The 22,137-nt window shown below is 46.1% G+C and overlaps 1 protein-coding gene across 1 annotated transcript in view; it reads left to right on the top strand.

Moving 5' to 3' along the window:
- MAML2 (mastermind like transcriptional coactivator 2) overlaps positions 1-22,137 on the top strand; it is a 171,552-nt gene that overhangs the window by 828 nt on the left and 148,587 nt on the right. The window lies entirely within an intron of this gene.

The following is a 22,137-nucleotide window of genomic DNA, read 5'->3' as shown; positions in this document are numbered from 1 at the left end:
ATTTTATCATTTTTTATTTTCATTATTATAATCAATTATTATTAACTATTGATTATTATTTTTATTTTATTTTCATTATTATCAATTATTATTATTAATAACTATTGATTATTATTTCTATTTTATTTTATTTTCATTATGGTTATTAATTATTATTTCTATTCTGCTTTATTTTTATTTTTATTATCAATTATTAATGCATATTATGTATTAATTATTATTGTCGATTATTATTTTATTATTAATAATTATTATTGGTTATTATTATTGTTTCTGCCGCTCCCCTTGCCTCTGTCTTTTTGCCACTGGAAGAATTAGTTTATTATTTATGCATTTAATTTTATTTTCCCGTTTATTTGTGTAGAATCGTGGAATCATAGAGTTGGAAGGGACCACCAGGGTCATCTAGTCCAACCCCCAGCACAGTGCAGTAAATTTAATCAGTCAATCGATCGATCGACCTTTATTGGCATATACATGCAGGAAATTCACAACTACCCCACAACTATCAGGGGCTGTGGCTCAGCCACACGTTCTTCTCCATTACTATCGTTGCTGGCCTCCCCATCCTCCCCCCACTCTTGTTTTTTTTGGGGGGGTCCACTGCCTGGCCAGGTTTCTCCAGTGTCTGTGATTAGTGAAATGAATGCCATCTTGCTTCATTGTGCTTCCGTACATAATGTATGTACATATATTATATATAATTTTAACGTATGTTTTAACGAACGTTTTCTGAAATTTTAATGTTGTGACCCGCTCTGAGCCCAGCTTGCTGGGAATGGTAAAAAAAAGGTAACGGTAGTCCCCTATGCAAGCACCAGGTCATTCCTGACCCATGGGGTGACGTCACATCCCAACGTTTACTAAAAGGCATGGTCGCTTTATCCTCCTTTAATCCCTGTTTTAGCCAAGATCGAACAGACATTAGGCGAAACGCATGCGTTCGATCCTGGCTGAATCCTGGCTGAAACAGGGATTAAAGGAGGATAAAGCGACCATGCGTTTTCACCCTATGTTTACATCCCGTAAACATAATCTGCCTAGTAAACATCATAAGGTTGCCAGGTCTCTCTTCACCAGTGGCAGGAGGTTTTTGGGGCAGAGCTTGAGGAGGGCGGGGTTTGGGGAGGGGAGGGACTTCAATGCCATAGAATCCAATTGCCAAGGTGGCCATTTTCTCCAGGTGAACTGATCTCTTATCAGCTGGAGATCAGTTGTAATAACAGGAGATCTCCAGCCACCACTGAAGGTCTGCAACCCTAAAACATCGGGATGTGACGTCACCCCATGGGTCAAGTGTAGATGACTGGGGAAAGCAATGGCAAACAACCCCGGTATGCCATCGCCTTCCCCAGTCATCTTTCCCTTTACCCCCAGCAAGCTGGGTACTCATTTGACCGACCTCGGAAGGATGGAAGGCTGAGTCAACCTTGAGCCGGCTACCTGAAACCGACTTCCATTGGGATCGAACTCAGGTCGTGAGCAGAGCTTGGACTGCAGTACTGCAGCTTACCACTCTGCGCCACGGGGCTCTATTACTTGCACAGAAAAGCCCTCTTGAATAATTCCATTTTGCATAGTTTGATGAAGGCCAGAATAGTGGGAGCTTTCCTGGCCTCAGGCAAGTCGTGAGCGCAACATTTGACCGCAGTACTATCAATAAATACATAAATAAATACATGCCCAGAAAACAGCATCTTGGCCATCTAGTAGGGGTCACTGGGGGTGTGGGGGGACGACACAAACACGAAGCTGCCTTATACTGAATCAGACCCTTGGTCCATCAAAGTCAATATAGTCTAGTCAGACCGGCAACGGCTTTCCAGGATCTCAGGTAGCGGTCTTTCACATCACTTACTTGCCTAGTCCTTTTAACTGGAGATGCCGAAGATTGAACCTGGGACCTTCTGCATGCCAAGCAGATGCTCTACCACTGAGCCATGGCCCCTCTTCCTGCAAAGGTGGCAGTTGGGTGCAAAGCGATTGGAGATCACAAATATTCATAGTTTCGGGAGGGTAGCTGTGTTGGTCTGTGTTAGAAGAGCTAGATTTGAGTCCACTGGCACCTTAGAGACTAACACGTTTTCCAGGGTATAAGCTTTCAAGAGTGAAAGCTCCCTTTTTCAAATACAGGTAGGAATGGAGATCCCAGAGTTCTTATATCCCAGTCAGAAGGTGGGAGGGGGGTTGCAAAGAAGGGAGTCAGGATGCAAAGGTACAATGCAAAGTATAATCAGCTGTATTAGAGCAGGGGAGAAATGCTTAGGGGCAGAAAATCTGCCAAAGGGAGCTTTGATTCCCTGTGTGTGTTCAGTGCCGTCTAACTTACAGCGGCCCTATGAATCAATGTCCTCCAAAACGTCCTATTGTTAACAGCCTTGCTCAGGTCTTTCAAACTGAGGGCCATGGCCTCCTTATTGAGTCAATCCATCTCATGTTGAGTCTCCTTTCCCTGCTGCCTTCCACTTTTCCTAGCATGATTGTCTTTTCCAGTGACTCTTGTCTTCTCATAATGTGACCAAACTTCAACAGCTGAATTTAGTCATTTTAGCTTCTAGGGAGAGTTCTGGCTTGATTTGATCTAGAACCCTCTTATTTGTCTTTTTGGTGGTCCACAGTATCCGTAAAACTCTCCTCCAACACCACATTTCAAATGAATCAACTTTCTTCCTGCCAGATTTCTTCATTGTCCAACTTTCACAGCCACCCATACGCAGTAGTGGGGAATACCATAGTGTGATTTAACTTGATCTTTGTCGTCAGCAACATGTACCTTACACTTAAGGATCTTTTTGAAAGCTATACCCTGGAAAACCTGTTGGTCTTTAAGGACCTGAAGCCTACAAATATTGAGTGACTGAGATTCTCCATGGGCGCCACTGGAAGGCCTCGAATTGCAGAGCCCAGGATTCGAAGGTTGCTGCTGTGCTGTTTAAGCAGTCCGAGGAGAGGTTTTGAACATGTTAGCATACCACCATGCCCAGCAAAGCCATACCCCGGAAATGACTCCCTGCCACATTATGGGGAGATTGTGCAGCAGGAAATTTATGCGTGGCGAGTACTGGCTTGGATCCTTCAGTGCGGCAAGTGATTCTCTAGTACTCTCTGCTGGGAGGATTGAGGTCTCTGTCAACGTCAGGCATGCTGTCCTTTTACTGTCTTGATGAGTCCCAGCTGTGGAGCCTGAATGCTAGTACCACTCATGTCACAATAGAGTACCATGCGGTGAGCCAGTGAGATTGCATTTCTCCCAGCTCATTCCTGTAACAGCAATATGGGGGTTAAACAAATTCAGCATATTATGATCAACACGTTGGACGGTGTAGGCAGGCTGTTCTGTGCTTTATGGAGATGCAAAGAAGGGGAGGACACAGTGATCCCAGCACTTAAAGTTTTTGTAGGTTAAAGCTCTTGTTGAAATGTATTGACAGGCTTGAGTCATAGGCTATAAAGAGAAGTGAGCTGTAGCTCACAAAAGCTCATACCCTGCCAGAAATTTTGTTAGTCTTTAAGGTGCTACTGGACTCTTCCTCTTTTCCACTGCTCCAAAAAAGTATGTGTGTGTGTGTATATATATATATATTCCAAACCATCCTTTCTCTTCTTTTTCTCCTGTTCAGAGCACAAGTAGGTGGTAATATGTTATTTCAAAGGACAAAGTTTTCTTGATTGACTATTGGAATATTGTTAGTTTGCAGGCTTGATCAGGCCAAGAGAAATCACCCCATAGAAAATGGGGTTCTCGGTCTTTGTGGCTAGTGTTGGTGTAAGGTGTTACAACCGCAGGTTCCCGGTTAACCCCCTGTAGTGTGTATTTGGGCAGTTATGGAAGAAATGGTTGTGTCATATCTATAGTGTGGAAACAGCAAAGAACTCGTCCAGTATTTCTTGAAGTGGGTCAGTGCTATCTTATTTTGAAACCATCTACAGCGGCTCGTAATGTTCCCTTTGGTGAAGAACACTCACTTCCGTGGCCGCCTTTGCAAGCTCTTGTGAAGAAAGCTGATGTTGACAAATCTCCTGGAACTTATTCATTGTATAATCAATCGTATGCACGAAGGAGGGTAATAAAACTTGGTATTTATATAGCATGTTTTAGAAGGAGTTTTACATGCAATCTTTACATGAACCCTATGAGGTAGACCAATAGCATTATTCCCATACTGAAGATGGAATGGGGAGAGACAGTGGGTTGGAGCTAGACTAAATGGGCCTTGTCCACTGATTTTCCCCCTTCCCACTGCATGCCTCCCCATATAATTCTTCAGAGTCCCCTATGCCCCAAGAGCACCTTTTCTTGGAGATCACTGGGCTGTAGTGAAAAAGGGGAGGCAGGAAAGCTTCATTCTTCCAATGGAAAATTTAATCTGGATGCAATCCAGTGTGGTATAGTGGTGAAAATGTTGACCTGGGAATGTAGAGATCCAGGTTCAAATCTTCCCACGGTCCTGAAGCTGCCTGGTTGATCTTGGGTGAGTCATTCTCTTTGTGCCTGGCCTACTTCACAGGGTTGTTGTAAGGATAAAATTGAGGAGGGCGAATCGTGTGCTGCCCTGAGCTCTCTGGAGTAAGAGCAGGATTAAAATGCAGAGCGAGCGGGTGAGGAAGCTGAAAGAGGTTTTTTATGTATGAGAGTTTCACCTGAGGTTCGATGTTTGCTGGACCCATACCTTCGTGTTGGGAATCTATGCCCTGGCAGTCTCCAAGCTCAAATCAAGTCCCCACCTCTTTAAATCCTGCTTTGTAATTGGCTTACTTGTAGTGCATACTGTGAGAGAAAATTCCCCCCCTCCAAACCCAGTTTCCACATAAGAAAGCATGTTAAAAACAACAACAAAAATGGAGCAATCTGAAAGGGGGGGAAATCCAAGCCTCGGTTTTAAAAAGATTTTCTTCTGCTCAGAACGAGCTCCGAGGAAGCAGGGAGTATTTCAATCCCTGCCTCTGTCCATGCTGCTTTGTAATTGGCTGTGAGCGAAACCAAGCTTGCGTGCCCTGCACTTTGCCTTATGCATGGGGATTTCATCCGGGCTTTGCTCAGGGAAGATGGAAGAGTCGGGTTAACAGAGAAATGGGAAGACCCGGACATTGTGAGGTCTTCTCTAATGGTCGGAAAACTCATGCATTACTCCAAGGAACAACCGAGACAGACCGGGGGCGAACGTGAGTGCAAGAACCCATGCATAAGCGACCAGAGAGAGGCTTGCTAAGGCCACCTGGTGAATTTATTATTCTTGAACCCAGAATGTCCTGGCTCTCCGCTGCTACTGTCACAAGCTCTCTCCGTAGCTGAGTAAGAAACCCATTTTCCCGCTTGCAAAACACGTATGGCAAACTAGCCTTGTTGCTTAACATTGCTGAGCTGAACAGATGTTTCTTAGCAGAGGGAGGGGAGGGAGTTGGAAACTTGAGGTTTCCAGTTCTGAAACTGACTTCACATTTGTTTTCCTATCACCGTAGGACGCATTACAAGAACTTTCAAGAACTTTTCCAAACACTGACACTTTGCAAATGAATGACAGCTGGAAAGCCAGCATCTTAGGACAACATGTTAGGCAAATGATTCCTTCCCTCTGATCAGTGTGTCAAAGGGCCTGATCTGCTAGGAATTGCTTTGGAGAGAACCCGGTTGAAATGCAGCTCAAGGGAGCTGAACCAGATGGGGGCTTTGCAAGGCAAGCTAATTTTTGGAGAGGTTTAAAGGATTCAGCTGCGAACACTGAAATCCCTTTTTTAAAAAAAAATCTTATCTGCATTGGTACACTTAGATTGAAATCTGGAGCATGCTTACTAAGGCAGTAAGTCCCATCAAATTCATTGGGACTTAGCTCTGAACATAACTGCTTGAGATTCCACTGGTAGGCAAGCCACAATCCCTTAGCCCATTGTGGGGGTGAAAACGCTAGCCTACCTTGTAGGTTTGTTGTAAAGATTGATGATATAATGGTTAGAAAATCAGATTGGGGTCTAGGAAACCCAGGTTCCAATCCCCGCTCTGCCCTAGAAGCTTACTGAGTGACGGTGGGCCTGTCAGCTTCTCTCAGCCTAGTCTACCTCACAGGGTTGTTGCTGTGAGGATAAAATGGAGGAGGAGAGAATGGTGTTGTGAGTTGCTTTGAGTCTCTATTGAGGAGAAAAGTGGAGATATAAATATCCGAGTAAAGAAGAAGTAAAAAAGATTGCTGAGGCCGTTTGGGTAGGGTTGCCACCAGCCTGGAGGGGGAAAAAATGTCCTGCAACTGAATAGGATGTTATTTACCAGGTGATGTTATTTACCCCCAGGCCATGAAAAGTTTCAACTGCCCATTCCCACACATGAAGCCTCTCTTAAAAACACGCAACATTTTATATGTATTGCTTCCAAAATGAATAAATCGGCTAGGGGAAATCTCAAAAGACACATCAGTGTCCCAAAACAGCATCAAATAGTTCTTCTCTGGAGCTCAGATGCAGGAGAGAGCGAGAAATATGGCTGGCCTTTCTAATAGCCCTGCTACTAAGGAAGAGATAAGGAGTGAGCTGAAAGTTAGGTTGGACCAGCTTTCCCCCCTGCTTCAGATCCCTTCTCAATTCTTTAGTACTTCAGATGAAGGAAATTGAAAAGGCTTTTTAGGAGATAGAAACGGCAGCTGAGTCAGCTATGGAATTAAGCCTCATAAATTAAGAAGAAATCAGATATTTCCAAAGACCAGAGCTGCTACTTAAGATGGAAGTGGACGGCCGGCTAGACTCGGGCTCAGTGGCACCTGGGGGCCCAGCAGGATTTTCGGGATGCAGGCTTTTACCATTTTTCATAATACCCAACATTTAATTTCTCCAAGCTGTTGCCAACCCTAATTTGGGTACTGAGGGGGGAAAAAACAATTCCTTTTGATATTGCCGGGACATGTAAAGGGCAAGGCACGCTTTGGGTTGTGGCTTTGACAGGAGCCGGAGTCAAGAAGTCAGGCCAAAGCGGCAAAAGTTATCCTAGAGCAGCGGTTCCCAAACTGTGCTCCACGGAGCACTGGGTGCTCCGCGAAACGTCTCCTAGTGCTCCGTGAGGAAGCTGGAAAGAAAAATACTGCCGTCATTCGGTTTAGAATAGGTGTTAGGAGGTGAAAATGAGTGCTCCGTGACGAATTTCTCTCCTGAAATTGCTCCATGACTCAAAACGTTTGGGAACCGCAGTCCTGGAAAAATCCCCCACCTCAAGGGTCTGCTCTGTGTCAGTAAGGATGGTATGGAGAGTGTTTCCCTCTGTTTCTTCCAACATTGGGAGGGCAAGAGAGGGTGCAGGGAGAGGACCAGGGTGTCGGGCATCAAAGAATGGGACCTCAGGGGCCGGGATCAAAGGCAGGAATAAATATCACCTCTCACATCACAAATTTCATAATTTGGAGTCTCGGGTGTCCTTCCCGGTTTACACAGGTGCAGCATTCCTGCTCGGAGGGGTTTGCTCTCCTGCCAGCACATGCAAATAGCTTCCCGTGTGTGCCAAAAGCCTCCGTACGGACCAACGGTGGAACGGTTTCGGCTGCGTTCTCCTATGCAGCGTTTGTGTAGCTGGAACGGAGGCCCTTTCCCATCTGCTCCTTCGCGACCCTCTTTTGCGTGGCGTTCGGAGCCATACACCAGATGTGAGACCCCGCCCTGCACCGTTCCTAGGGAGCGAGAGCTGAAACGAACGTTTGCACATGTTGAAACTTGGCTGAGGGGTCTGCGTTTACTGCATTTCTGATTACAGCCTGTTAAATTGCATGGATAATCCTACCCCAGAATTGGAAATGCGTGAGTCTGCACATATGCACATTTGTGTGTGTGTAAAGTGCCATCAAGTCACTTCTGACTAGGATTGCCGAACTCCAGGTAATAGTACAAAGATAGACACTTCTGCGTACTCGGTAGTTAAACCAAAATTCACACAGAAAACATATATTCAAGCAATTTCAATATCATTCTGATATTACTATCATAATACAAAGGTCATATCAAAGCACTGGTCACAAATTACAAAATCTCACAGTGTATTCACAAGTACCGTAAGTATATAAATACTTACTGTCTGACGTCTGATGAATTTGTTGCTAAAAGAAGAATTATTGTTAGAAATATTATTGATATGGAGATGTGTTTACTTACCCATATTTATAAATAGAGAATTGTATACTTGCCTGTATTTAAACTCCACTGTTAAATTGCATGGATAATCCTACCCCAGAATTGGAAATGCGTGAGTCTGCACATATGCACATTTGTGTGTGTGTAAAGTGCCATCAAGTCACTTCCGGCTAGGATTGCCAAACTCCAGGTAATAGTACAAAGTACTGAGTACTGTGTACTCAGTAGTTAAACCAAAATTCACACAGAAAACATATTCAAGCAATTTCAATATCATTCTGATATTACTATCATAGTACAAAGGTCATATCAAAACACTGGTCACAAATTACAAAATCTCACAGTGTATTCACAAGTAAGTATATAAATACTTACTGTCTGACTTCTGATGAATTTGTTGCTAAAAGAAGAATTATTGTTAGAAATATTATTGATATGGAGATGTGTTTACTTACCTATATTTATAAATAGAGAATTGTATACTTGCCTGTATTTAAACTCCACGTAATAGCTGGAGATCTTCTGTTACAAGTGATCTCCAGCTGATAGAGATCAGTTAACCTGGAGAAAACGGTCGCTTTGGCCATTGGACTCTATGTCATTGAAGCCCCTCCCCTCCCCAAACCCGCCCTCCTCGGGCTCCACCCCAAAAACCTCCTGCCAGTGGCAAAGAGGGACCTGGCAACCCTACTTCTGACTATGAATCAATGTCCTCCAAAGTGTCCTATCCTTAACAGCCTTGCTCAGATCTAGCAAATTGAGGGCCGTAGCTTCCTTTATACAGTCCATCCATCTCTTGTTGGGTCTTCCTCTTTCCCTGCTGCCTTCAACTTTTCCTAGCATGGTTGTCTTTTCCAGTGACTCTTGTCTTCTCATAATGTGACCAAAGTACAACAGCCTCAGTTGAGTCATTTTAGCTTCTAGGGTCAATTCAGGCTTGATTTGATCTATAACCCACTGATTTGTTTTTTTGGCAGTCCGTAGTAACTATAACACTCTCCTCCAACACCACATTTCAAAGGAATCTACTTTCTTCTTGTCAGCTTTCTGATAAATGCACGTTTACTGAAAAATAAATTCTGTTTGGGTCAGTGGAAGGTACGCCGGGCTATGTGTGTGTAGACGCAATGTTGTCTCTTAGATGTTTTTGGAGGAGTCAGATATGAAATATAAGTTGTCAACACAGCCTATCATGGTGCATCAGTATCAAATGCTCTCCAGTGCTTGCATCTTTATATGGTACCTATCAAATGCAGTGAAATAAACTGTGTACTAAAATCAGGTTCTCTCAGTGGGAGACACCATTCTTCATAGTTGCCTTCACAACGGCCATGTGAGGTAGACTAGACTGGGAAATTGTGACCGATCTGAGGGCATCCAGTGAGCTTTGAAGGCTAAGTGGGCAATTTGAATCCAGATCCCCAGTCCTAGTTTGAAACTCTAACCACTACACTGCCCTACAATTTGGCATTGAGTAGCAGAGAGCTTCCTAGATTGTAGCATTTCAGACAGCAAGTGAGAGAGTAAGATTTTTTTAAAAAAACCCTACTTTAAGCACTACCTGCAGCTGGAAAACTAGCTTCTCAGGGATAGGGATGGTCTTGAATCTTTTCCTTGGATGTGCTAATTTTTAAAAAAATACAGGAAAGCATTCAGAAATGCCGTTTCCCAACTGCTGTAGTTCAGTAAGGAAAGGACTTCTAACCATGCAATTTTGCTGTGTAGAGCAGCTCTTAGGTCCTGAGATTGCAAGCTGTCAGTCGCAGACGTTAATGTGTGCTTTGCATCCATTCCATGCAAATCATTCCTAAACGCAAAGTAGATGTCTAAATAGGTATGTTGGTATGCAGCAGAGGATAGGACTCGCAATAATGGGTATAAATTGCAGGCGGAAAGGTACCGGCTGGACATTAGGAAAACATTTTTTACAGTAGTTCAGCAGTGGAGTCAGCTACCTAGAGAGGTGGTGAGGTCCCATTCTCTGGCAGTCGTCAAGCAGCAGCTGAACAAACACTTGTCAGGGATGCTCTAGGTCAAGGGTGTCAAACCCAATTGTTACTAGGGCTGGATATGACATAAATGTCATGCCTCGCCAGCCCAGATCGAGAGTGGGGGGTTGGGGTGGCTGCCTCGTCTGGCTCGTGGGCTAAGAGCTCTCAGGGGGCTGGATCTAGCTCGTGGGCCTTATTTTTGACACCCCAACACTAGGCTGATCCTGCATTGAGCAGGGGGCCGGACTAGATGGCTTGTGTGCCCCCTTCCAACTCTGTGATTCTATGCATGCCCCACTTCTCAGGTGTGGTGAAGTTCTACGGGGCAGAACTGCCTGGGTTGACAGTGGGAGGTTTCCTGCCAGAGCGGGAGACCTGGGAACTCTTATCTGGTAAACAACATCCCATTAAGGTGACAGGCTGTTAGCCAACAGGCTGTTGGCCAACCCTACCCAACGCTTCAACCACTACATAACACTGCCTCTTGAAGGGAGTCACTAAGAAACCTGACAGTATCAATCAGTGAGATAAAATCTACAGCTATTAAGGGACTGTGTGTGTGTAAAGTGCCGTCAAGTCACAGCCGACTTATGGCGACCCCGTTTTGGGGGGTTTTCATGGCAAGAGACTAACAGAGGTGGTTTGCCAGTGCCTTCCTCTGCACAGCAACCCTGGTCTTCCTTGGTGGTCTCCCATCCAAATACTAACCAGGGCTGACCCTGCTTAGCTTCTGAGATCTGACGGGATCAGGCTAGCCTGGACCATCCAGGTCAGGGCTAAGGGACTACACCTATATAATTACCATTGTCAGTGTTTTAAAAAGGTGTTTATTTGAAATTTTATCCTGTTTCGTGGCTGTTTCTATCTTGATTTCTTTATTGGTTCCTTGTGATCTAGGCCTGCTTCTTGCTGTAGGCTGCCTCTCAGATATTTATACAGAAGGGCAGGGTATAAATAAATAAAATTAGTCTGTTAACAACAGCACTTCGCTCTTGAGAAAATTTTTGGCTACAAATACACAGAAATTATCTGTGTTCCTCTCTGGGACAGGAATTCAGCACTTTTTGAGGGGGAAACATTGGGCAGGGTCCTTCAGAACCAGTTGCCAGTGCTAGGCTTAAGTCCTCGGGTAAGCAAATAAAAGAAGATTAAGCCTTAATATGCAGAGCGCCTCTCTATTATAAAATCAAGCGACACATAAAAAACAACACAGGGATAGGGGACGCCAACTTTGCGTTAGGAAATTTGGGGTTGGAGCCTGGAGAGGGCGATGTTTGTGGAAGGGAGGGCCCTCAGTGGGATATAGGGCTGCCAACCTCCAGGTGGTGGCTGGAGATCTCCTGCTATTGCAACTAATCTCCAGCCAGCAAAGATGTTCCCCTGGAGAAAATGGCTGCTTCTGCAATTGGACTCTATGGCATTGAAGTCCCTCCTCACTCCAAACCCCGCCCTCCTCAGGCTCTGCCCCAAAACCTCCCGCTGGTGGCAAAGAGGGACCTGCAACCCTAGTGGGATACAGTGCCATAGATTCCACCCTGCAAAGCAGTCATTTTCTCCAGGGGAACTGATCCCCAAAGTCTGGAGATCAGTTGTGATCCTGGGAGGTTGACAGCTAGGGTTGCCAGGTCCCTCTTTCCCACCTGTGGGAGGTTTTTGGGGGCAGAGCCTGAGGAGGGCAGGGTTTGAGGAGGGGAGGGGAGGGACTTCAATGCCATAGAGTCCAATTGCCAAAGGGGCCATATTCTCCAGGGGAACTGATCTCTATCAGCTGGAGATCAGTTGTAATAGCAGGAGATCTCCAGCTAGTACCTGGAGGTTGGCAACCCTATTGACAACCCTATACGAGGTCAGGCTTTTCTTCAGCTTAAGTTCATGTTATGCTTTTTCTTATACGTAAAGCCCTTGCGCGTAAGGAAATGCCTCAATCCCATGTATAGATTGTCACATACATAACACAAATTTCAGTGAACGTGTTTGTCTAGCACGACACCAGGATTAATTTCCATTCACATATCTCCCCCAACAAAAAAATACCTAGTTCTGTTAACACACATGCACACACACACACACACACACTTTTTCATCATCAGGATAACCTCTGAAACATATGTGAACATGTTGTTGGAATGTACTCCCAAGTAAAATAAATGCCAAAAGACATTGTAATCTTATTTGATTCTATTCCCCACCGTGCAACATGATCTTCTTTGGGAATGGAATCTGAATGGCCGTGGTGCAAGCAGTTATTAACATTTTATTGCTGTATCTCACTTCTGGCTTGCATGCTCTCCAAGGAGCTTAGGGTGGGATGCATAATTCTCTCCTCATTTTGTCCAGGTGGTAGTTGGTTCAGGTGCGGATCAAGGGGGACGCGTCATCTTCTGCGACTTAGGAATTACTGGAATCACTGGCAATTCCTATTGCTACACAGCGTCACTTCAGGGTTTTCCCGAGAAGTAGGGGTGCCAAGCCGCAGTCTGCAACCCCCTGGGAGCAATTGGGGGGGCGGGGCCTGCTGGGTCAACATTGAGCTGGGGCACCTACGTGACTTCCCGTTTAAACCAGAAGTGGCACGGGGGGACACCACTGGCTTTTTCCCCCTCCCACTGTCACCCGGAGCAGCAGCAAGCAATGAGGGCTGCCATTGTGAGACCTCCTGCTATAGCAGCCCTAATTTTATCCTCGCGGTAGCCGTAAGAACATAAGAAAGACCATGCTGGATCAGACCAAGGCCCATCAATTCCAGCAGTCTGTTCCACACAGTGGCCAACTAGGTGCCTCTAGGAAGCCCACAAACAAGACGACTGCAGCAGCATTGTCCTGCCTGTGTTCCCCAGCACCTAATATATTCGGCATGCTCCTCTGATCCTGGAGAAAATAGGTATGCATCATGACTAGTATCCATTTTGACTAGTAGCCATGGATAGCCCTCTCCTCCATGAACATGCCCACTCCCCTCTTAAAGCCTTCCAAGTTGGCAGTCATCGCCACATCCTGGGGCAGGGAGTTCCACCATTTAGTCATTCTACCACCTTTCTGCTCATTCCAACACAACTGTTCCAAGTACCTGTCCCAGCTATTCAGAACCCTGTGATATAGGTGAGGCTGAAACAATGACTGGTAAACAGAGACTTTGAGAAGCTTAGAAATGCACAACTATGTTTAGGACTGTGGAAAGCTGAGCCTAGATCTCCCCAGTCTTCGTCCGGTATTCTAACACACTTTTATTGACTTTGTGACCAGTCTCTTGCTAATTTATTGAAGCATTCTGTTTAAAAATAATGATTATAACATACATAAGCCAAATGGGCACTGGATGGCATGGCCAGAATGAAGACAACTGGGCCATATGGGGACCTAGCTATCAGGGAAGGAAGCGATTGTGTTCCTTTAACATAGTAGATGGGGTTTGTAGGGGAAGCTTGTTGTGGAGTAGGGAGAAAAGCAACCCCCGCTGAAATTATTTATTTACTTCATGTATACCCTGCCTTTCTCCCCAGTGGGGACTTGAAGCGACTCACATCGTTCTCGCCTCCATTTTTCCTCACAACAACCCTGTAAGATAGGTTAGACTGAGAGTGTGACTGGCCCAAGGTCACCCAGCAGATGGCATGGCAGATCGGGGACTCGAACCTTGATCTCCCAGATCTTAGTTCAGCGCTCTGACCACTCCACCGCGCTGCAGGGGACCCGTCCTCCTTTGTCCTGTTTCTGCCTTGCTTGTCCCAAAAGAAAGGGAAACAAAGATGTAGGGATTCCTCTGCTGCAACCAACTTTAGACTGGGGTTCACCTGAGCAGTGACTCCTGAGGTACTGTATGGAGAGAGATATTTTGGGGTTCATACATCCGAGTGTTCAAACACCCCCTTCTGTACTTTCCACCCACATTCTGAAATAACAGAGTCCAGTTCTGGAGGGTTCCTGTCACCTGAACAGCAGTGTGATCCTTTACTGCGCAGTCTTCTCTGTGTTGGCCCCAAAACAAGTTCTGTCAACTTGGGTGGGGTTTCCCCCCCACTGGTTATAGTGTCCTGGATTGCAGCCTGCATTTCTTAAAAGGACCCAGTCTGTCTTGATTTCTTGTAATGTATTGGCCAGCCAAAGGCCATAAAGATCTTTTGCTGTTGCTTCTGCAAGAGGGTGTTGAACAGTCCCTCTGTGGACTGGAAGGGCTGGGGCTCAATGGAAGATCCTCTGCTTTGCACACAAAAGGTCCCAGGTTCTGTCCCTGGCATCTCCAGTTAAAAGGACCAGGTAGCGGGTGATGTGACAGACCTCTCTGCCTGAGACCCTGGAGAGCTGCTGCCGGTTTGATTAGACAATACTGATCTTGGTGGGCCAAGGGTCTGATTCAGTAAAAGCAGTTTCAAGATACAAGTGTTCCCTCAACCTGTTTCTTTAGCTCAGGCTTAGAAGAAGTTGCAGAAGCCTCTTGGGCTCAGAGAATTGTGGGTTCCCCTTTCTCAGCCGCAGTCCTAACTATTCTTTTTCCTTTGCCTCTACCCAATCCGTCCCTTGTCCTTTCATTTTTAGCATTGCAGACTTTCACTTCTTATATTTTCCCTTTTGTGATCCAGTACACAGGTATCAGCAACAGGTGTTTGGGCAGAATAACTGTTGGTTTGAGGCTAGAATACCCTAAGCTGCATGCGCGCGCACACATACACACAAAGAGAGAGAGAGAGAGAGAATGCGCATAGAATAAACAGGTGGTTGAGGGATCAAGGTACACTCCAAATGAATTCGCTTAAAGAAGCAGCTTCCTCAGGAATGCAGCTGGCTGTGTTACTGCAGGTATGCATGTGCAAAAATCTGCAGGCAGGTTTCCATTTCCATCATATTTCTGCAGAAAGTCCTCTGCATCTTAGGGAAAGCCTCCTTCCAGAGTTACTTCTGTCTGTTTTATCCTTGGCTGATGCGCCATACATGCAATAGAAACTTCCGCTCAGCAGGTCTTTCTCTGTGGTAGCCCCATAGTTCTGTGATTATCTCCTGAGAAAAGCCCACCTGGAATTTTCGGTTCGGTGACCGAGTTAAACCCTTGATGATAATGATAATTCCTGTTTTAGCTCTTGCTTTTGAACTGGGCTGGTTTGCCCCATCCTTCCATAGTTGGTGTCAGTTACTTGGTTAAGCGCCTGGATGTATTTATGCATGAGTGGTCTGCTTGCTGTGGCGCTGCATTGTGGGTTTTGTAGTCTTCAAGCGCCATAAAGGTTCCTTGTTCTTGGAAGTATATGTTTTACTGACGAGGAGGGATATGAGTTTCTCTGAAAAGGTTACGTTATCAAGAGAATGTTGACACTTCCGCTCGTGCACATGAATTACTGCTGACACGAATGAAGTTGGTTTGGCGCAAAGGATTTTGAGATAAGAAAATATAACCATGGTTCCAGTTAGGGTTGCCAACTCTGGGTCGAACAATACCTGGATATTTGGGGGGTGGAGCCTGAGGAGGGCAGGGTTTGGGGAAGGGAGGGAACTGGTGTCAGCTGATACCCTCTCTATTGTATTATTGTCTGCTTTTTGTCTCAGTAGACTAGAAGCAAAACCAGCCCTAGGCATAGGGTTACCTACCTCCAGGTGGTAATTAGAGATCTCCCTCTATTACAACTGATCTCCAGGCGATAGAGATCAGTTCACCTGGAGAAAATGGAAGGTGGACCCTAAGGCATTATACCCCATTAAAGTCCCTCCCTTCCCCCAAATCCCGCCCTCCTCAGGCTCCACCCCCAAAATCTCCAGGTATTTTCCAACCTGGAGCTGGCAACCCAACCTGGGCATCATATGCGTGTAGATTGGAGTCTGTGCCAAAAGTGGTGCATTTTGATACTTTAGACTTGGCATCGAACCTAAATGGCTATTCCTGTTCTAAGAGAGAGGGGCTGTAATTCTCTTGAGCGTTCTTACAAGAAGAAAGACAGGCAGCTGGGTATATTAGCTTTAGATTGTGACTTACAAAGTAGACTGCAATTCAGCATCCGCTTACTCCAGAAACCAGTCTGTGTAACCCTGAGTTTATTCTTTTAAATTAGCAAGCAATGGTATTTAGCTTTTGAGCTGTGTGTATTTCATACACAGTGGCTACTTTTCATAACGACGTTAAGAGTGCATATTTGTAGGGCATACCAAAAATAGCTCGGGAGAAATCAGACTCGTCTACTTGAGCAAATATCACATGCTGTAAAAGGTTTCTGAAACAGGGACGCGTGTGTAAAAGCTTTGACGGACTCGTTGGCCAGGAGTTCCTGCTTGCGTGATTTAAGAAATCAATAACAGCGTAAAACATTTGAGGCAGAATATGAAATAATGCTGTAATTTCCCTGTGAAGACGATGGATCTGTTTCTGCTTGGGAGTCTGCCATGCTAGATCAGCATAGTTGTTTTTAGTAGGCATTGATGAGGGCTGTATATGTGCTCTGTGCTAAGTAGTGCTAGTAGTACTCATAATCATCAATATATTTAATTCTCAGTGTGGCTAAATTTGTGGATACTTAAATCCAGAGGCTGGATCCGTGAACAGACTAGACAGACCTTTCTACACGAAGGCATTATTCCGTTTTGAATCCGGTTCCATCCCAAATAGGATTGCCAACTCTGGGTTGGAAAATACCTGGAGATTTTGGGGAGTGGAGCCTGTGAAGGGTGAAGTTTGGGGAGGGGAGAGACGTCAGTGGGGTATAATGCCATTGAGACCCCCCGCCAAAGCAGCCGGGGGAACTGATCTCTGTAGTTTGGAGATAGTTGTAATACCAGGAGATCTCCAGGCCCTATCTGGAGGTTGGCAACCCAGGACTCCCAAATGTTGTAACAGCAAGGCGGGATCAAAAGAGGCACTTCCAGGCAGGCTCTTTAAACTATATGGACAGCACATTTGGGTTGGATTTTGAATGTCAAGTGGTGTTGTGCTTTCCCGCAGCACCCACCTTTTTCTTTGTTGTTCTCTCCCAGTTTTGGCTATCTTGATACATCATCAGAAGAAGAAGAGTTGGTTTTTATATGCCAACTTTCCTCTACCACTTAAGGAAGAATCAAACCAGCTTAACAATCACCTTCCCTTCCCCACAACAGACACCCAGTGAAGTAGGTGGGGCTGAGAGAGCAGTGACTAGCCCAAGGTCACCCAGCTGGCTTCATGTGTAGGAATGGGGAAACAAATCCAGTTCACCAGATTAGCGTCCGCTGCTCACGTGGAGGAGCGGGGAATCAAACCCGGTTCTCCAGATCAGAGTCCACCTCTCCAAACCACCGCTCTTAACCACTACACCTCGCTGGCTCTCATTATATTGAGAAACTGCTACAGTTCTTTTAAAAAGTGGAACCAAAAGGGGCAGAATAAAGAATAAAAAAGCTTATTACAAAGCGCTACAAACAGTTGAGGTAGTGTCAGTGATTTTTTTGTTTGTATTTTGTATTGTTTAAAAATTTATTAAAAATCTATTTAAAAAAAAACAGTTGAGGTAGTAACTCAGAAACACAACCATGCAACAAAACCTAAAGAAAAGCAATTTCACAAAAAATGGCTCCAACCTTCATTAAAAAAAAACAAAATAGGAGAATCCTTGGCCTTTAAGATGTCTAAAATGAAAAAATTAACGCTGGCCATCAGAATCAGCAGTGGTCTAAAGAGCCCTGCCTGTCTGAAAGGCAAAAAAATAAAGTCTTCATCAGATCCCAAAGTGGATTAAACAGCCCATCTGAAAATGATGTAAATCAATAGAGGCGGGTTCCAGGGCTGCTGAAAGACCTGGAGAAAAAAATAGCCCGTCCATTTAATGTATAGAAACGGGCAGTGAAAGTTTTTCAGGGCACTGAGGGTAAATAACGTCGCCCGGTAAATAACATCCCGTTAAGCCCCTGTTAAAGGGTCACTACACTTCTTTCTTCAGGCAGCTGGCAAACCCTAGCAGGTTCCCCTGCAAGCGAATGTTAGAGCAATCACTGGTGTGGAAGGCCAGGTCCTTTCCTCTGCCATAACCGGGGGACCTCCCTCTGCCCCCGGTAGCTGACCGGCTCTCTCTGGAGTCCTATTTCCCTCCTGCTTTTCCAAATTTCCCCCTTTCCCCGTTTGGCTCGGGGCCGCAGCCTTGCAGTGCTTTTGTGTTCCTGGGGTTGACACAGACCTGCCAGGCACATGGTTGCCACATGTTGTCCACATTTCCCCCCTTCCCCGAAAAAGGCTCTTCTTTTTACCATGTGGGTGACCTTCCTGACATTAAAGTGCTATTTTTTAACCCCCCCCCCCCCCCGGGTCTGCAGTTTATTTTCTCTCCCTGCCTCTCTCTATTTCGTGCCGAAAACTCTTTATTTTCCAAAAGCCTAAACTCTTTATTTTCCAAAAGCCTAAACTCTTTATTTTCCAAAAGCCTGTCTCTTTCTCTCTTCTCTCTTACGAAAGTGTTTACCCAGGGCTGGTTTACAGGGGCGGTTTTCCCACCAGAAAAGGCAGGGCAAATAACTTTACTGCTGCTAAATCACCAGCGTCATAAAAATAAAAAATAAAAAAAGCTGGGAATTTAGGGAGGTAATGATCGAAGCAGACAAGGGCTGTGATTGATTGGGCATGCTGAGGCCACAATTCAAAAGGAACATCTAAGGAAGCGTTTAACATTTAACGTGAGATTATCTGAACAGGGATTCAGTTCCTGAAAATCAGGTTCTGTGGTCTCAGCTGTGTACTTTAGCTTATTCTTAACAAGCATGTGAACAGTCCCAAACCAGCAAAGGGGGAAAGGGTGGGGGGAGAGAGTTAAGGGGTGGGGGAGCTGGAGGTGGGATGGGAAGAAAGAGGTAATCTTCCTGCTCAAGATCTTTTTTTTTTCATCCAGGACGGGCTCCTAGTTTGCTGCCTAGTTTGCAAAACGGGAGACGGACGCCAGAATGACATGGGGTGGCGGAGACGTCTGGGGGCTCCCAGTCAGGGCCAGACCTTATAGCTAGGGTTGCCGACCTCCAGGTACTAGCTGGAGGTAATTTGTGACATGGAAAGGCAGCACCTGAGGTGCTGCTCCTAACTACTGCTCTCAACCACTGCACCACCACTAGATAGATAATGAAACCAGGGGTTCCTGCATTGTTATTAGAAGATTTAAAAGTAAAAGGATGCATCCCTTCAAAATCTGTGTGGGGGTAGGATAGCCAACCTCCAGGTACTAGCTGGAGACCTCCTGGTATTACAACTGGTCTTCAGCCGATAGAGATCAGTTCACCTGGCGAAAAGGGCCGCTTTGGCAATTGGACTCTATGGCATCGAAGCCCCTCCCCAAACCCCGCCCTCCTCAGGCTCCACCCCAAAAAACTTCCCCTCCGGTTGCGAAGAGGGACCTGGCCAACCCTACTTATAGCTCCAATGTTGGCCATTCTTTCTTTGTAACGTGAGAGTTCCCTTGAGCACAGAGACATTGAAGTGAAAGGGCGTATGCCAAAGCAGGACATCATTCTGTGTTTCGAGCTTAAAATACTATATTGGTCCTTGCACCTCGTAGGGTTGCCAGCGAGTAGCTGGCACCCGGCAGGGGAAATGGGGGTGCACTGTTGCTGCAACAGTGTCACCTCACTTCCAGGGGGAACCTGGAACCCTCTTAGGCTCCGCTCCCAAATCTCCAGGAATTTTCCAGTCCAGAGTTGACAACTTCAGATGTCACACCTTTCTAAGGAGTCAGCGGAAGGTCTATGGTTTTACCAACAGTGATTTTTTTCTTAACCTCCCTCCCTCCCACTGGCCTACTGAGCACCTGCCAAACCTAGTTGGGGTGTGTATGTAAACCACACAGTGATGTTATCTATTTATCACATTTTTCTCCTGCTCTTCTTCCAAGAAGGTCAGAGTGACATACAAGGTTCTCCCTTCTCTGCGGTTAAATACATAGGGTCTATTTAAACTGCCTTTATAATCCGTTTGAGCAGCAGGTGGCTAATGGATTTTTTGTGTCCGTTCAGACACAACCGGTTTGGTTCCTGGCTTCTAAAGGATTTCTTTTACCTGTTCAGACAAAGCCGTTTGTGTCCCATTTGCAAAGTGAGGCTGAGGAGGTTTTTTTTATAAAATTCAACCATTTTCAGTTTTTCCTTTCGCCTCTGAATCGCTCCAGTGTGCTGTCTAAACTGCTCTTTTACGGCCTTTTTTTTTTTTTTTTTGCAATGGTGCTGATATAGCGCTATGGGTCTATAGCGTTATAGTGCTATAACGCAAATCTCCAAATGGTCAAAAAAAAAAAAAGGCTTAAAATTTACTGCATGTCAAGATATACAAGAAAATTGGCTTAAAATGTTCCACAGGTGGTACATAACCCCAGAACATGGACAAGTCATTCCCCGACTGTGCTGGAAGTGCCACAAATTTAGGGGCACTTTCTATCATTGCTGGTGGACCTGTGGAAAAATACAAAAATTCTGAGAAGACATATAGATTACGATCTGAAATTATTTCTTCTCCTCCGAGGCAAGGGCATCTTATGATTGGGTGTTTTCCCGCTGCTTCCAGGAGGCAGGACCAAAGGAAACTTCCTGTCTCCTTGGCGGGAAGACCGCCCACTATCCTCAGTTTTAGTCCTGCCTTGCTCCGGAGAGCAGCGACCTTCCTTAGCTCTAGCTAATTCCCTTAAAAAAAAAAAAAAAAAAAAAATTCCTTTCCCTTTGTGCCTGTTCTTCCCTTGTTTCTCTCCCCGTTTTGCCGCCCCCCCCCCGTTTGTCTTCCCTCCTTTCCGCTACTGCGGATTAGCGAGGGGTTGAAGTAGTCGGCCAGGCATCCAAGATGGCCGACGCCACCACGGAGAGGGAGGACGATCTCCTCTCCGTTGAGGATTTTCAAGCCGGCGGGCTGGTCCATTCCGCCCAAGCCCCCTCCAATGACCGCAGTTGCGGATCGTTGGCCAGGGAGGGAGCCGCGGCGGCAATTTCGGCCGAGGAAGGAGAGCCTGCGCCTGCAAAGAAAAAGGCGCGGAAAACCGCGCCGAGGGCAGCGCCGCTCCCGGGCGCACAGAAAAGAAGGAGGCGCTCTAACAAGCCGAAGCTCGGCTCTTCCAAGCTCGCCCCATCAAAGCCGGCTCCAGCTCAGCCTGCAACCATGGTGCAGCCTTTGAACATCGGATTACCGGTAGGAGGGCTCCAGGCGGGAGGTGGCAGCCCCCCCCCTTTGAGTACTGTGGGAGAGGGGCGGACCTTTTCCAGCGAGGAAGCTAATGACCTGGTGAACTTAGCTCTACAGAGGCAATGGCAAGCCTTCCAAGCCTTTCAAATGAGGCTTCCCCCCCCCTTCCCCTGGGTAGTTCAACAAGCTTCCCCACACCCTTCTTCCTCCTATTCTGCCAGCACAGATAGAGAGGATCTGGAACCTGTTCCCTCTACCTCTGCTAAGTGGCCCACTAAGGCGGCCAAGAAGGCCACAGTACAGTCCACGGTGCTTCAGGACGAGGACCCTTCCTCGGATGAAGATCAGTCCTTGGACCTAGTTGAACGCGAGGAGGGCGAATATGACTCAGACGAAGACATCCCTCCTCCAGATGAGCAACAGCCAAGGCTGTTTTCTGGGGACGATTTTCAGAGTCTATTAGCCAAGGCCTTACTGGCACTGGACCTCATTGAGGACCAGGAAGCCCCAGAGGACCCCTCCCCAAAGCGCAAGCGGGGAGTACAGGAGTGCTTTCCCAGGAAAAGACCCCAGACTAACACGGTGCCATTCCCAGAATTTTTTCTGCAGGCCGTCACAGATGAATGGGACAACCCCACCTCAGGGAAACAAATCCCCAGTGGTGTTAAAAAGAACTACAGCCTGGCACCTCATGCCATGAGCCTTCTCAAGGTCCCCCTGGTGGAGGCTCCAGTTATCGACCTTCAAAACCCCGGCCTAGTTCCTGAGGATGGCGCTGGTTCCATCAAAGACCAACTAGATAGGAAAGCAGAATCATTGACTAGGAAGGCCCATGAGGCCGCTGCCTTGGCCATCCAAGCAAATGCAACTACCTCCATCTTCGCCAGAGCATCTTACCTCTGGATAAAGAAACTAATCCAGCTGGTCCCTCAGGAGAACCAACGTGTAGTTGCAGGT

The sequence above is a fragment of the Euleptes europaea genome, chromosome 12 (assembly GCF_029931775.1).
Source record: "Euleptes europaea isolate rEulEur1 chromosome 12, rEulEur1.hap1, whole genome shotgun sequence".
Taxonomy (NCBI): domain Eukaryota; kingdom Metazoa; phylum Chordata; class Lepidosauria; order Squamata; family Sphaerodactylidae; genus Euleptes; species Euleptes europaea.
Note: the sequence above shows the minus strand (reverse complement) of the source record. Positions and strands in the feature narration are given on the sequence as shown.